The 16,201-nt window shown below is 34.6% G+C and overlaps 1 protein-coding gene across 2 annotated transcripts in view; it reads left to right on the top strand.

The window, feature by feature from the left end:
• Nucleotides 1–1,286: 1,286 nt before the first annotated feature.
• Nucleotides 1,287–16,201, top strand: part of LOC109091666 (RNA-binding protein Raly-like) — a 74,024-nt gene continuing 59,109 nt past the window's right edge. For both annotated transcript variants that reach the window (XM_042726516.1, XM_042726515.1), the window contains exons 1-2: nucleotides 1,287–1,408; nucleotides 5,048–5,127. The gene's annotated coding sequence lies outside the window, so the exon portion shown is untranslated. The remainder of the gene's footprint in view (nucleotides 1,409–5,047; nucleotides 5,128–16,201) is intronic.

Below are 16,201 nucleotides of genomic sequence, written 5' to 3'. Positions count from 1 at the left end.
GTGTGTGGGTGTGTGTGTGTGTGTGTGTGTGTGTGCACCTAGAGACACTGTGTGTGGTGTGATGTGATATATGAATACAGTTTGTTATCTCTTAAGATTCAATGTGCACACAAATAGTCACAACTATTTTTATCCTTCTAGAAATCTGAAATTTTGTAATCTGACAGCAACAAAATGGAATTACCCACAAAGTTGCATATAATACAATAGACCCTCTTATTGTTTGCCATTAATAATCAATGGCATTAATGGTCCATGAAGAACCTTTAACATCCATGGAACCTTTTCATTGCACAAATCTTCTGGTGAAAAATGCTCTCAAGATTACTAAAATGTTAAAAGAAATGGTGTTTTAAAGATCTGCTCACTAAACGGTTCTTTAGAGTACAAAAGTGTTTCTTTCATGGCATTCCTGCATGCAAAACCCTCCTTTAGGAACCTATATTTGAAAGAATACATTTTCTGCAATATTCAGTACACATACTGTGTACACTACACAATTTTCTTTTCTGCAGAAATAATAATGTATCACAATGTTGTTTCAGACATTGTGTATTATTTCACATATGTAGTATTAAAAATCCCAGCAAACACAGGATGTTGCTGGAACGTTGTGATAACATGCTGAAATGGTTGCAAGTGTTGTCTGAAGGTTGTCACAGTCAAAATGTTTTTTACTACGGTTCTGAACCATAAATTAAAATTCTACTAAGGTTACATGGACAACCACTGTACAACATGAACACATCACCGCCCTGAAGCGAAGCTCAGATGTCAGACTTTTCTGACATTACAGAAATAGAATATAATATGTTTGTTGGGTTTGAGCACTGGATGGAAGCGCTATAGGAATATATGACAGACTGTTGAATTATTAACCTGGCCAATTGCATGACAGATAGTTATGTGATTTCAACTTTACTCACTGTGTAAAATAAAACATAGTAACAACAACACTACGCTAAAAATAAGTTGGTGTAGAAACACTTGTCACTCAGAAATTGCTAGTAAATTGCCTCACAGTTTAATGTTCTGTAATGCCAAGGCTGTAGCCCATGTCATTTCAATAAACAGAATAAAACAGCTTTTTCTAGAAGACTGGACTATTCATCTCATGTGAGTAAATTTCATTTGTAATGATATTTATTAAAAATACTGTTCCGTACTTAGGTGCAAAACTTTTTAAATTAGCAAATTACCGAGTTTAATCACAAAATTACCGAGTGCAGCTTTAATTATAGAGAGATTGCGTGTGTCCCCCTGCGCGGTCGCAGTGGTTTGTTCCACAGCAGCGCTGTTCATACTGTAGGAGCGCTGCTTTCCTCAGTCACTGCGCCGCTGACAGCTCCTCCTCACGCTCTCTCTCTCCTTGCTCTTTCCACATTTTTGCTCTCTGACATTTTCACCGGTGAGTACTTTCTTATTTTCTCTTGTCTTCATCTTTACCTCTTTTCTACGTCCTCTTTTGATTTGGGATGTGCTTGCATTTTGTTCTTCTTCTGAGTTCAGCTGCCAATCATCTGAAGCCGGTTTTTAATGTTTTACCTTCTTGGAGAGGGGGAACGTCAGGTTTTGGTTAACTTTGGTTAACTGAGTCAGCTTTTGAGTATATTAGTTTCTTTATTTTGTACAATATCCCGTAAAGGAGCAAGTGCTGGACACGATTTTGTTTTGCTTTTAAATATTTTTTTTTCTTTCGTTCTTTGTATTTATCGGTTGGACATTTACATGTGGTTCCTGGTGAATTACTTCAATGAGAAAATACATTTTTATTTTTATTTTTCTCAGTTTTGAGAGAACAGCTATGTTTCAATGTTGTGGAGCGATTTTTTTGTTATACCGATCAAAATTATATTTTTTGTGTGAGGACTGATGTGATGTTTGCGTGTTTTGGAGCGCGTGTCAATGCAGCGCAGCGCGCGACTCTCCACTGCAGATCCTGCGAACATTTAAACACGTCTGGACTGTCGAATAACAAAATAGATCTGCTATTCCACCGCAGTTATCCATGTTATGCTACTGAGACACCGAAAATGTAGACATGATGCCGCGCAGGTGCCTTGACTTGATTTAGTTCACTGGGGTCTGTTTTCCAGGGTCATTCATTCCATTCAATAAAGGTGATGAAATTTAATTTCTTTAAGATCTGTCAGATAAAGAATGTTTATTAGTATTACTAAATTACATTACATCGTGAGCCAAATTGTTAATATATTCTGATATAGGCTATATTGCAGTTACTGAATGCTTTTACAAAAGTGACAGATTTTAAGTTTCTTTAAGCTGAAATTGCTACAGATAGTTGTAATATATATATATATATATTTTTTTTTTTTTTTTTTTTAAGTTTTTTAAATACTTTGGATAAATGGGTCTGAAGACAGACAAAGTATGCATTCTCATAGAGAAAATAAAATCTAGTAATAACAAAAGTTGGTGTCGGATTTTCATTGTTGAAGACATTGTTTACATTAGCACTAGGGACACCAAAGGCACCCTATTTGTGGAATGACCCTCCAAGCATTCTGTGATTTTCTGGCTGCGTATCAAAACCTAGTGAGCTGTCTACTTAGGCAGCATTTAGTGCATCTTATGTGTCTGCAGCAGTGGATAGCTGACTGGAAACATGCTTTATGTTGCCAAAAAATGCAGTCAAAGTGGACCACTTTGTTTTAGCTGGTCTGTTATGCTGGTCTCGTACAAAGTCTTGTATTTTTTGCAAGTCAGCTTTAGCTTTTTAATTATATCTAATCACAAGAGCAACAGTTTGATCTGTAGAAGATGTAACTGTACTAATAAGTGTTTGTGATGTGCAACAACATGATGGTTTGAAATGCAATGCCTCTGAACTAAAATAAAAAATATTCAGAACTTGTATTTATTTATATATTTATTGTGTTTTGGTCATGTTCAGTCTGAAGGAGAACTGAACACACACACACGCACAAAACTTTTCATTAATGAAATGACATGTGATAGAGAACAAACAATGTTGAATATAGAGGAGACATACTTCTGTTCATGTTGCTGCACCCACATATTCTTTTGAAAGTTCTCTGTGACTCCATATGATCTTCAGTGCATGCACTTTCACTTTAAAAGTCCATTATTTCCAGTATGTGGCCAGATATGGATTTTAGTATTAAGAATAGCATACGGTTTGACCTTCCAAACACTTTGAAACACTTTAAGCCATTTTGTTCATACCTTTTCTACAGTAATGCTTTGTATTACTCCTGCCCTTCAATTGATGTGCTTCTATTTTTGATTATGAAAGATTTTGAAGGACTTATTCCCTGTTTACTGTCATGCCATTAAATGAATATTTTCGGTTATGCACAGCTTAATGTCTTTGTCATTAAATAACAGAATATTCTTTATGTGACTGTATACAGAGTGTTTTTGGGGTGATTTTTTGCTGTTGTTTATATTGGTTTGTCCATTACGGTCTTCCTCGGCTTGTACTGCCGTTAGCTTATCTGGGGCATTAGTTGCCTACCTCAAGGACAGCCAACTCAAGTTGACCACTTACAGCTGCTGAATTCAAATAACACACTGCAGCACCAGAACAAAAACTGAGGCTTTTATAAAATAATAGGTCTATGCATTAAAATGAATCTACACATTAGGACAAAATTTGTATGTTTGAATGCCAGTAAAATATGTTTGCATATGTCAAAATGTAGAATACTATTTACATTTGTATTTAAAGCAAAGTGATTAATCCAGGGAGAAAACAATGCAAAAATGCATCCAAATTTTTATGATTTAGTGGTTAGTGATTCATTCCAAACCATAACACTTGTCAAAAAGTGATATTCTATTGCTATGAATTATATCTCAACTTCTAGAAATGTACTGTAAAGTTCACATGCTCTGTCTTGTCACTTCCCAATGTTCAAGATACTAACTATAACCCTGCTTTAAGTAGTTAGCACCACTGAAGTGACATTGGCATGGCAGTTGGATATATCTGGATTAGCTTGCAGCTTTGTCTTTAAAAGTTCAAATATTATTAGTCATTATACTTTTTTGTTCCATCACAAGGCAGTGGCAAAAATTACATTAAGCCAGCTAAATGTCAGGGATATTAAAGTCTCATGGGTATTTTTATGTTTTCAGACTTTTTCACATTCAGGCCATATTCATATTTTTCGAAATATCAAAAATAAAAAAGGCTTATCAGACTAATTTATTTGTTTGGTCAAGTAATGCATCATGAATTAGAAATTTAGATTACATGTACATGAAAGTTTAATGAGTAAATTGGCAGTTGTGCTGTTAACACACTGTAGGTCTCTGTGATGTGTAATGAATTCAGCCAATTAGTCAGAGGAAATCATAACCTCGTTATTTCAACCACATATATCAACACACACACACACACACACCAAAGTGCTCTCTTAGTTACATGTGGATGTAAACCATTACTGCCAGCACTGTTTCCTATGACACTGATTTTTGGCATTTCAGCTTCAGTGTTTGATGTCTTCTAAAGTTTATTTTTCAGTTAATGTATCTGAGTGATGTTTTGGGGAGGATGCATGGCGTGACTGTCAGTGCTTATTGCAGCAGGGGGCAGTGGCTGAGTGGACGGGATATTGTATGACTGGAATGCTCCTCAAATGTCAGTGGCTGCCGCCACCCAAACAACTAATCCCACGATAAAGCCCCTGTGACACATTCAGAATTAAACATCAGAACTGTGTTTAGATTGATCGTCCTCCACTCGACTCTCCATTTGGCTGGCCTTGATGTGAAACAGGCTTATGTTTGTCAGCATCTTCATGATTGAAATGATGGAATATCTCAAGTTACTCACGAGTTATGCTATCAATGGAAGTTTCCATTAGGCGTGACTGTGAAAGAGAAGGCTTATGACGAGGGTCAAGAGGGGGTTGTTTGATGGGAGATGATGTGATGATAGTAGTTTTTTTCACTTTTTTTTTTTCTTTTCAGAAAATGTAAAAATGCGTTACTCTTATGCAGTCATGTTCAGCTGCTGAAATCATGCTACTATAAGTATTTGCTTTGTTTTAAACCACAGGATCCCTCACGCACTTCACAAGCGCTGGGACCAAGCAGCATAACCGCATCCGTCTCCTGGTCACAGAAGAGATCTGAGAGGTACGTGCAACTTCGGTTCACAAGCCTGAGTCTCTACGAACATAGATTTAGCGGTGTTTGATCTGAGAGGAGGTGTTAAAGTTCAGCATTTATACTGACAAATGTTAACAGGACTTTTGTGCAGAACTCTCATTGGGCACAAAGCAGCATGCATGTTCTCTGAAAATATTGAGAGGGGATTTTAAAGCCAGTGCACATAAAAAAGGGCTGGTTCAAACAGAATGCATGGCTTTTTGATAGTCTTTGAGTGTTGCACTGCTTTCTCATACACAAGCATCATGTTTTTAAGTTAAAAGAAATGCCACTTTTAAAAATGCATCTCAAGACCCTACCTTCTTCTGCAATTGGATACTAATATGTGTTGTCCTATTTTTTTACCGGCCTCTAATACTGCTAAAAACTGGTATGATGTAACTTTCATTGATTAGTTGATTTTGTTAAGTTTGTGATGCACTGTTGATTTCAGCTCTTCAGATCTTCTGTCACTGGTTGTCACCTGACTTGGTTTTTTGAAAGCATTAAAGTAATAGTTATTTTTTTATTATTATTATTTTTTTTAAATTAGCTCCCCCTCAGGCAATCCAAGATGTGAGTTTGTTACTTCTTTGGAACATCACTTGCCTCTATCACAATAATCCACAAGTAATCCACACCACTCCAGTCCATCAATTAACCTTTTTTGAAGTGAAAAGTTGTGTTTTTGTACTAAACAAATCTATCATGAAGATGTTTTTACCTTCAAACATTTACTTCTGGCTATAATAAATCTCTTCTGATTCAGGAGAGAAATATGCACTGATCAAGCACTGTTTACAAGCAAAAGGAGTCTTAAATAGTTCTAAACAAATATATCATGGATTTTGGTGTAAGAGGAGAACAGGGGATGAACTTTTTCACTGAGGGAAGTGTTGTTATGGATTATGGACACATATTTTGGGCAGAAGGAACATTCTAAAGGAAATTGCCTTAATGATTGATCTGTTTCTTACAAACATGCAGCTGTTCAATTCACATGACATTCATTGATGGACTTGAGTTGTGGATTATTGTGATGTTCTCATTCTGACGGCACCCATTCACTGCAGAGGATCCACTGGTGAACAAGTGACGCAATGCTAAATTTCTTTAACTTTAACAAACAAACTAATATCCATCACGGATGGTCTGTGAGGCAGTACATTTTTTGAAAATTTTTATTTGGTTGTGAACTATTCCTTAAAAATGTAAAGGTGTTAAATAATCAGAAAACCAGACAGTGCAAATCATTCGCAGACCGAAGTTGTTTCTCTTCGGCTAAAAGTGCTCTTTGCAAAGACTATAGGGCTTTCACAGTGACAGGTGTTATTTCTCAGGACACCTATATCAGTGAGATATGTCAGATACAGTAATAAGCACATTTTATATGTGTTATTAAAAACATTGCTTACAGCACCTTTAAAGTTTAATAACCAAAGCATAAGGTAATAAATATATCAAATCAGATCTCGTTTCACCTAGACTTTGGACAGAGAATAAAAGCAGTGCAAATGGAGAGTGTTGCTAAAGTTTCCTCCTTTGAGACATTTCACATCTGAAGTCTCCTCTAGAGTTTCAAAAGACATCATAATAAGTGCTCTAATAAGTCTGCAATCAGTCATTAGATTTGAACTTTCAAGACCAAACTGTCTGCGCTATGCTAGATATTACTATATATTAACAGTTGTCTCATTTATATATATTTTTTTTATGATTTCCCCTGAGAAATTTTAAAAGAGGCATCAAAGTCGATAATGAAATATAATAGAATTCTTCATGTTCTGTTTTGACCTCAAAGCAATAAAGTTATTTTGGAGAGTTTGGTTTTAATAATACAGCGTGCATATACTTTTATAAACTGTAAGTGTTGGACTGAAGGTTTTGTGTATGAGATTTTGTGTTTATAACATCGTGTAATATCTGTAAATTTGAAGCAAATTAAATTTTGATCTTTTCACTGCCTGTATATAAAATCACTCTTCATTCAGTCACTAAACAGCAAACAATCTTGCAATCTGGGGAATATGATTTGCAAATTTGTTTTGAATGTGGGTGGGCTGAGTATTTTTAGACAAACTGAGCTAAATGTGTTTGGCATGAAAGTCTTGAATGAGCATTAATTAGAGGAAGCAGTGCAACAAGGTCGGCCTTGGTTTGGCGTTTTAGACAAGAATGTCTGGAACGAGGATCTCAATTAAAATGTTTTGAATAGTAAATGTGCATCAGAGATGCGGCGAGCAGATCCCGGCAGTGATTCGAGCATCTATCTCTAATCAGCACTAGCTAAGAAAGGGCATGTGAATTATAGATACACCTTTCTGAAAATTTCATGAAAATGTTATTCGTGCGTTCAGATATGTCAAACACCGACCGCAACATTGGCCAGAGAGCATGGCAAATCCTGCTTACTGAGAAAGAGAGAGGGGGTTAAAGGAAACTGTGTACTGCTTCACTGTAAGTTAAATTAGCAGTCTGAATTCAGTCATATCTGAGGAAGAAAAGACAAGAAGTTCTTTTGAAGTCAATTTCATGAGCTATTTCCATCACCTGCCTCACCAGGACTGCAATTAGGCTCATGATTTGCAAATCAGAGCCAATTATGTGCGTTCATTTTTTAGAGTAAGAACAAAATGAGCTTGCAGTGAATATATCTGATGTGTTTTTTGGAAATGAGTAAGCATTTCTTTGAAACTCAGCCCACATGGGGAGCCACCACAAGAGGTTAAACTGGGATTTTGGAATTGGGTAAAAGCATTATTATGCACGCTACTGTTCAAAAGTTCACACAGTCAGTAGGATCTTTTAAGAAATTAATACTGTTTTTTTTTTTCAGCAAGGATGCATTAAATTAATTGAAAACTGACAGTAGAAGCCATTTATAATGTTACAAAAGATTTTGTAACATCTAAAAATAAATACTGTTCTTTTGAACTTTCTTTAGCGTCACAGAAATAAATAACTTTTAAAGTTTATTAAACTAGAAAATTGCAATAATATTTCACTGTTAATGTTTAATATTAATAATCATTTTAATTGTAATAACATTTCATAATAATACTTTTTTTCTGATTTTATTTGGACTGAATTAATGCAGTCTTGGTGAGCATAAGAGAATTCTTTCAAAAACAAAATCGACAAAATGTTGATATGGTGTTTACATTAAAGTGCACTTTTTTTGCATTAAAATTAATGAAAAAAATTGCCACTTTAGTACTCTACAAATATTTGTCAGAAAACAAACAGCACTCCTTTAAGAGCAAAATCAAATAAACACCAATATGTAATCAATATACAAATATTACTCAAGTCTATACGGTATATGCCGGCTTGACAGTTTAACCAGCTTATTTACAGAAGTGCTCTTGTTCATTGTACAAAGCTCATGACAGTGGTCAATATTGCTAGATGAAGAGAACATTCATTTGATGGATGAAATTCCAGTGAGCTTTAAGCCAAGTCATCGGATTATTATATATTGCTGTGTTTTTCTATCAATAATAAATGTTCTTTTCCTCCAGTAGCCTATTTGCTGAAAGGAATATTTTCTATAAGAAGGCCTGACCTCTGCCATGAGTTATGGGTTAATTTAGGCTTCCTTTGTGTGTGTGTGTGTGTGTGTGTGTGTGTGTGTGTGTGTGTGTGTGTGTGTGTGTGTGTGTGTGTGTGTGTGTGTGTGTGTGTGTGTGTGTGTGTGTGTGTGTGTGTGTGTGTGTGTGTGTGTGTGTGTGTATGTGTGTGTCTGTGTGTGTGTGTGTGTCTGTGTGTGTATGGTGATGTATTACACAGAAATTGCACCCCCGCTATCTCTCACTCTTTGCAGCAGCTTGTCTAAAAAAATAACAGAAAACACACACACAAAAAAAATTCTAATGAAATATTAAACAGTCCGGTACCTAAAGGGAAATGCTCCAAGTGTTAGACTTTATAACAAGGACATAATTTTCATAAATATTTGCTTTGCTTTGCTTTGTATTCTTGTGTAATATTCTGCTCATTTCAATTCCAAATCACTTTTTCTTTAGTTTTACGAACCAAAGTTCTCAAAGTCATCAGAAGTTTCTTGTATTCAACTGTTTTCTGAATAGTACAAGATGTGTGAAAGTGTTGTGGCTTTTACTGCTTAAAATTTCCTCAACTAAACCTCATAACCAGCCAGCAGCTATTATACAAATCGACAGCAGGTCTTGCAAATCAAGTGTTTCATCTTTGTGACAGTATTGGTTTTATTGGCACTAAGAAGTGTGGTTTATTGCATGAGGCAAAATATCACAAATGCATGTTCTTTTTATATCACAAAGACACAATCAACGTTATTCGTTTTTTTAACTTTTGCCTACTGTAAGTTTTCTGCTTCAGAGGATTTTCTACAGAGGAAAGGCTCTTATTATCTCACATGAGTTTCAGATCTCAGTGTGAGCTCAGATATTTCTGATCGAATGATCTAAACCATGTTATTTTATTTGCAGCATTAGAGCTCTGTACTCTTACTGTACTGCACATCAACAATTGACTCGTTTGTTTGTATTTGCATTTCTCCCAAGAATGATCAAAGGCAAATTTGATATTTTACTGAAACTGAATAAACTGAAAACTTAATAAGGCTTAAACAGTATGCCTTTTCTTAAACAGTATGCAACAGTAGCTTTTATAATATTTAACAAATGCTAAAAGCTGTCATTTCATTTGGTGTGATAAAATTGTGATGTATTTTGCACGCTTTATCTAGCTTATAAATGCATTACTGCCAAGATGTGGTAGTGCACATTGGTGTCAGGTTGTATAGTTCATGAGTCGTTGCTCGTAACCCCGGGGGTCTAGCTTTTGAATTAACGAAGGAACCCTTTGCTGCTACAATATGACGTCTGACAAGACTTTTCCCTCTGCATGCCAAAGACCTTCAGTCTCTTGCTGCTGCCTTTCAGCTCTTAAAACCATACGTCAGACATATTATTATATAATATTATTACATAATTCGATAACGATAATTATCGCGATATAATTTTCCTCGATAAAATGCTGAAGAGTTCGATAAATGTTTAATATAATGTTTATGCACCAAAAGCTGAACTAGCGGATGCGTTTACTCAGTCACGCGAGCACTAAACAGCGCTTTGAGATCCCATGCTTGAATTCAGCGATGAACACAAATGACTAGGTATTGATAGGTATTGTGGCAAAAATGTGGGATATTCATACTAAATTTGGATACAGGAGTAATAATAATTATAGTACGTATTTATGATTAACCTATAGCATGTGTTCATCTATACTGAATGTCTTTAGACTACTGTTTTTCATACAAATAGGCTAACGTTACCTAAAAAACATATAGTTATATTTTGACCATGGTACTGAGGTGCTATATGTGTGGTTTTAACTGTGTTTATCATGATTTAAAAGTATACTACTATGGGAGACAAATGCTTAATTAAAAAAAAATCAAGCTACTATCAAATGTGCATTTATAATAGACAAAAAAGTAATATTACTATTAATATTATCAGGCACACCAAAGCTGTTTCTTGATTTGAAACAATATCACTCATTTGGACATGCAGAAGCTAAGAAATTAATTTTCTGTTGAGATATTTATTTTGTTAAGGAAGGTTAATGGTCTGGTTTCTACAATTTTCACTTTGGAGCAAAAATCTGTTTTTAAACTTGAAAGAATTAAAGATTAGATTTTTATCATGATAATTATCAATATCGACTGATATGAAAAATTATTGTTTTTATCATGATAATTATCAATATCGACTGATATGAATCCCACTACTGCATTTTGTAATTTAATTGAAGCTTCTTTATACTTTTTTTGCTCATATTGCCCAGCTCTAATTATATTATATTGTGCAGTTTTTGACTAGGGAGCTTTCTATCATGACTATATGGCAATAAATAAATAAAGATTTTTAATAATATTTTAAAATATACAAACAAATAGTTGAAATATATATTTTTTTTATTGTTACTTATATTTTCTCATACTTTTTAGCATTTAAAAAATATTGCCCATTTTTAATGTAAGTTTTGAATATACATTGATTTATATTGTCCAAAATATTTTCATGAAATATTTAAAAAAATTATTTTAAGATTGGATTTTTTTCCCATTTGAAGTACATTTTGTAATTTAATATGAAGCTTTAACGAATATTTATTTTAATTTTGAGAAATATATTTCATGAAGCTGCACAGTTGATAAACTTATATATTTATAAATATATTTTCATATATTTAAATAAGATTTTAGCCAGATTTTTATGAATTTTTTTTTCTACATTAAGGTTTAAGGAAAATATATTTTAATTTTATTTTCAAATATTCCCTCAAACTGCACAGTTTAGATGTTTTATATATATATATATATATATATATATATATATATATATATATATATATATATATATATATATATATATATATATATATATATATATTTATTTTTTATTTTAATTTTTTTTTGATAGAAGGGGAATGGGTTGTAAACAGGAGTGAAATTGTAATTTTAGTAATGCTCTTGTTTAGTAATTCGTCAGTTTGTGTATAATGATCTATATAGGTTGGAAGGGCTGAGGTATACAGGGTAGCAGTTAAAGCACAATGCTTCAATGCTGAGTCTTGGTTTCTCTGTTTCTGACTGACTTTTTGCTGGCACAGCCCAAGTCATATCCCATCATGCCTTTCTCTTTGTCATTGTGTCATCTTGTCTGAACCAATTTGGCAAAGAATGGAGCATTACAAGCTTTTATTGTGCATCAAATAAAAACTCGCTTTGCCATCTAGAGTATCGAACATGTTGGAATCCCACTGTTGTCAGTCAGCATCAGCGGGGCTCAGAAGTACACAAGCCCTCCATTTTCTCCAATATCTCTGGCTCAGGCCTAATCAGGCATGACTGATCCTTAAATCATTTACAAGAGGAACCGTTCCATCACATAGAGTTCTGTTTTTTTGCCTGCTTGATTTTACCAACAAACAACACGCACAGATCAAGAGAGACCCCTGAAAGCCTCACATCCAAAAGAGCTGCTTATGTGGTCTTGGGTTAAAAAAAAAATGCATCAGTGTTCAATCCTGGTCCTTGGCACACAGATTCATTTCAGGCACCAGATGAGACACGTATTGAGCTTTAAAATCTCTTCTCTTAAGGAACATGAACCCGGCGAGTTCACATCTCAGACTTCGCTGTGTTCTGTCTAGTAGTTAACCAGAAGACTTACAGGGTCATTCCTCTTCTCCAGTTCCTTTTGAAGTATGTAACTCATTAATATTTAATATGCTTTTGTTGAAATTTAAGTTTTTCATTAAAATGGTATATCAGACTTTTAAGAATATGATCTGGTCAAACTCAGACACTTATAAGTTATAATTAATAAAGTTTAACTGACCTAGCTTGTCTAGAGCATATTTTAATATGTTTAATATTAATGTGTCCTTTGAATATTAGATATATCAGCAAAAATGCATTAACATTAAGTAATACAAAAATATGCTCTAGTCAATCTCAGTCAGTTAAACTCTAATTATGGCTTGATTATTTACACACTGCAAGAACAAAGGTCATGAAGGAACTGACAAAAAAAGAGTCAGGAAAAACTTATTTTATTTTTGTTGAAACATTTTGATTAGAGAAAGATCAACTGAATTGCCTATTTTGAATATTTAAAAGCAGTGAGATTTGTTTCTTTTTTTTTTAAAGAAAGTATTTAAAAAGTGACCTAACTGATATGATTTCCATCTCTAAAAAATGTGAATTTAATATTTAATCCATTACATTTAGACATAGATGATGAGGACATAATAAATGAACAGCATAATAGGAACAACCCATCTGTGGTTTGACTGACTGGGGTAGTTCACTTGGTTTCCTGGGTGAAATGTGTGCAATTATAAACAGATAGTATAAAATGTGTAATTTTAAGTAAATTGACCATCTGCAGTCCAATTGTAAATTGATTTAGGAACAGTACATTACATTAGTGCAGAAAAAAAAAGAAATTCCCTCTGTCCTCAGGTACAGCGTGTAATCCTGAAGGAGAATGAATGAGTGTGTGGTGCTGTCCTGTTATCACTAGTGGCTGTATCTGATAGGAAAATCACCACTTAATGGGAAGATAATGTGTCAATTAATTCTCCCTTAATGGCAGCGAAAAAAAAGGTGAAAAGAAAAGAAGATAATTGTGTAACTTTGGGCACAGCTCCTTTATCCTTGTCAAAGACATCCAAGTCATGTGTTTCTGCTGCTGCCTTGAGTGCTGTTACTCAGATAGACCTGTTGATTTATTTTCTTCTTCATGCATTGCTTAATATAAGCTTCAGTTAATACCAGAAGCATGTCTTATTTGCTGCTTAACCATTTAAAGCAGTGTATCCTTGTTTTATATGGAGATCCCAAAATAGAAATGTTAAAAATGTTAATTTTGTTAATGAAATCTATGAGGAAAAAAATTGCTGAGGACCTTTTTTCCATGACTAAGTATGTATTTAAAATATCCAAATCTGCAAATTTCTTAAAAAACAAAAAAACTGTTCAGAGTGTGTAAATTTATGATCATTTAACCCCTAAATCAGAGTTGACATTCTCTTTATTTGTGCCTTATCTGTGCAATGAAACGTCTCAAATAACAACAATCATAATCATGATTATATTTTGAGAAAAATAATTGTGATTATCAGTTTAACCATTATGACTTAAGTTTTCATTGAATAAAACTAGACTGAAATTCCCAGTTAAGTTTGGAAGAGTCTAGCGGTAACACTTAAAAACAAATGGAATTGTTGATTGCTCCTTGTTACGTGATGGCTCTCCTTTTAAATTACCCATAAGGTGGAGCATGGTCAGAGGGTCTTGAGCTTCATGGACACAGAAGTCTCTTGGGGTAATTATTCTTTTATTTTCCTCTGGAATAGATGATTGGTTGCTTGACCCTTAGAGGTCTCTGTTCTGAGTGGTTCCTTGAAAAGCGTCCTTGCAATTGAGGCTCACAATTAGTACAACAGCCTTCCATGACATCAAAATGCACAATGAATGAGAGAGCTGAAAATGAATTTGATTCTATTTTTATTTTAAAAATGGTTTCAAAATTCAATATCCACTTCCATAAAATGGCTGAAGGTAAAGCTTCAGAACTAGTCAAAGGGAATTTCTTGTAAGATGTTAATATGATTATTGAAGCTTTGATTCTGTCCTCCTTTTGAATTTGCACAAGCTTAGAGATGGAAAGATGGGATGTTAATGAAATTTTTCTACATTCCTTGCTGGAGTTAATTACCATCGGTTACAAATAGTGATCCTTCACCTTATGAAATCACTTCGGCATCTTTGAAAGCGCGCTGTAGTCTTTTGATTTCCACCACTGTCATTTGAATACATTTTTGAGTGTGACTTGCAAGATAGAAATTTCTGCGTATAGTTGCAACATCTCAGTTGAGCATATTTTCAGTCTGGCTTTTAACATGATAAATCTGAGCGTAATCCAGCTAGCACATCTTGTACCCTACAGCATTTACACTTAGCCTCTTTTAATGAGTGTCTCTAAGGGTTTCCACTAATCCTTCTTAATCTCCTTTAATGGTGTGATGTATCCAATAACCAATTCAGCCCGCAGGACCAGATCGCCAGAGGGTCTGCATACTGGACCGCAAACATGAGGAACTTTGGAGAAATCTATGGCATGTACTTTACATTCACAGCTTCCATTTGGGGAAATCATTCATGTGTATTGAAAACGAACTTGGAGAAGGTGGATAGTCCAGATAGACATGGATATGCTGTGCATTTGAAACGTTACATATCCATTTTAGATGTTGAGACATTGTAAAAGCAGCATTTTTGTTGGCCAGCCTGGTCCTGCATGCTTTATACATGGATGCTTCCCCAGAGAAACTGTACTAGACGTCTCTGGCTTCCAAAAAGCTCTGAATTGGCTGTGAAGTGCATGAATTACAGATGTTTTCACTTTTCACTCGGTTTCGTTCGACTTGTCTCTGATGATATGTCATTGCACATTTCTCCTGTCAAGCCTTCTGTTGCTCAATTAAGTCCTTAAATCAGGATGTCAGGCATTCCTATACTGAACCTTTTAAGCATTGAATGACACTTGGAGACGACTTGGCACATATTCTTGATACCATAATTGATAGGCGCTGCATGTATGAAGGCACCTTTGAAAAATAATGAGCATGTCAGACGCTTTATTTAGTGGCTCTTCACACTCTTTTCAGTGGCTCCAATTGAGATATCAGTGCCGTCATTCACACTGTCCTGTGGCTTGGGCTGAAGTCTAAAATGCAATCTTGATCCATTTATAAACTCTTGTCAACTGAAAACCCACAGTTGGCTTCACTTATAGGCTATTTTGGCTTTGCTAATGAAGCAAAAGGCCCTGGAGGTGCTGTATTATCGTGTACGTTCTGCGCGTTGTTATTGAGCGTGAATTTGATAACTGAGTCATAAATTTAAATTAGACTTAATGGAAATCAACATCTAAGTGACGGATTCAGAACAGTGCCTCATTGCTTTTCTCCTTAGATCTCAGTCCCACACTTAAAAATAAAGGTTTTAGTAAAGAGTTAACAGTCTGATGCCTGGAGAATGTTTATACTATTATATGATGCAATTGCAGAACCTTTTTAAGCTCTATGCTACTTCAAAAATCTGCATTGTATATTTCATATATACATATACATTTTTTATATCCCAAAATTATGCATATAGATATATAAATACACACACACACACACACACACACACACACACACATATATATACTGTACACACAATCACACACACACACACAAAGAAAAACAAGTAGATAGAATAGAAAAAATAGAAAGCTAGTGGGGTTTTTTGTTGTTGTTTTCAATAAAAAAGAAGATAAATAGATAAAGTAGAACTAAAATAGAATAGAAAGTGCTAGAGTTAGAGGGTCAAATATAGATGGAACAGATGTGTTTTTAGTCATTTCTTGAAGATGGCTACGGACTCAGCTGCTCGGATTGAGTTGGGCAGGTCATTCCACCAGGAGGGAAAAGTTAATAAAAAAGTCAGTGAAAG

Source organism: Cyprinus carpio, chromosome B6, assembly GCF_018340385.1.
Source record: "Cyprinus carpio isolate SPL01 chromosome B6, ASM1834038v1, whole genome shotgun sequence".
In the NCBI taxonomy this organism is placed as follows: domain Eukaryota; kingdom Metazoa; phylum Chordata; class Actinopteri; order Cypriniformes; family Cyprinidae; genus Cyprinus; species Cyprinus carpio.
This window is presented reverse-complemented; position numbering and strand designations above follow the sequence as displayed.